Here is a 1,494-nt window from a genome sequence, read left to right as displayed (position 1 = left end):
CAGACAGAGATAAAAGTGAGACTTTTAGACTTAATTCATGGTAATTAAAATTGTTTTATGTAAATGATTACTGCATATGGCACCTCGTATCCATAATGACATTTGATACAAAATTGACACTAAATTAGCAATGTTGAGGTGCGTTTTACTTATCATGATTATGGACTATTGCCACGGATTTTCGTTCAGATTTTCAAATTCTAATTAGTGAATAGTGAGAACCGGAATGACAACGACATCGTACTAAAACACTCCACTGTAGTAGGGTGTCGAAGTGGTTATTATTATATACTAATATATTTATATTTTTTTGCCAAATACTGTAACATGTAGTGTCGAGTGAGTCGACAACAAATTCAAAACGGTTGAATCATTGTCATTGAATACACTGAGAAACGAAGACAGGTGTACAATAATACACTGGGTGTGATGACCAACGCCTCTCCTTAAGACTTCCAAATGCTAAACCTACGTAACTACGTTCAACTCTCAAAGTTTAATAACGAGCCGTTGGTATTGGGCCCAGTTAAATTTCCACCGATTGAAGAAGGAAGTGGGCTCCTTGGAATGCGCATGCCCGTTGACTTAACACCTCCATCAACGTTTGTCCGTGCAGCGGTGCTAAAGGAATTTGCCAGGACTCCCAAGACGAACATAACCGCCGTCAACTTGGCTTTTCACGTGCTGAATTCTGTCGACATTCCTCACGGGGTAATATCTTATCATAAAGTCTAGAGGATTGGAGATTTCACCGTTTGGTCGGTGGCCAAGGAACAATGCCTTTATTTCCGTAACTACAAGGACTTAACCATCCGTGTCGTGTATCTTGACAACGTGCAACCAGCTGGAAAAATGATGAAGATTAAAGTGTTTTCAAAGATTGGCGGATTTCAAAATGTCACAGGTGATATGAAACATATGGGTGATGCAACTGGGGGTCTCAAACATGGCGATGAACTGTAAGCTTGGAACTCGCTCACCAAGATCACCTTTTCTGGTGTTTAATTGCCTTTCGGTTGTTATAAGGAATGGAAGATTAAACATAGTTGAAAATTATGATTTGTATGTCGTAGAAAGACTAGCCTGGTTTAAATACCGTCGTTTTGTAGGCAATAAATTCCATTGTAAAATATCTGAATGAACTAAGCAGTCATATTCCATGTTACTTATGAGAAAAGTGACAAACTGAATAAAGAAATCAGTGGCATGAGTGCATTTGTATTGAGGTATAGAATACTTCGGTTCACGGTACGTAGTTTCTCCTTTTTCACAATAATATTCCACATATTAACTAAAGCAATCGAAAGTTCTCAAAAGTTACAGGCATATTTCTTTGTTTGAGCAAGTTGAAGTTTTGGCCCCTATTTAGCTGATGTGGACCTGCTATACCCACTCGCCCATATACACTCACCGGCAAAGGACAGCTACAACAGTTGGAACTCCATCCCCTACATGTTATGAACATGGAAGATATTTACAGAGCGGGACCTACGG

General features: G+C 39.1%; 1 pseudogene; it reads left to right on the top strand.

Annotated features, from left to right (window-relative positions):
* Positions 1-369: 369 nt before the first annotated feature.
* On the top strand, positions 370-963 carry LOC138060598 (penicillin V acylase-like; annotated as a pseudogene).
* The last annotated feature ends 531 nt before the right edge of the window (positions 964-1,494 follow it).

This window comes from Montipora capricornis, chromosome 1 (assembly GCF_036669925.1).
Source record: "Montipora capricornis isolate CH-2021 chromosome 1, ASM3666992v2, whole genome shotgun sequence".
Lineage (NCBI taxonomy): Eukaryota > Metazoa > Cnidaria > Anthozoa > Scleractinia > Acroporidae > Montipora > Montipora capricornis.
This window is presented reverse-complemented; position numbering and strand designations above follow the sequence as displayed.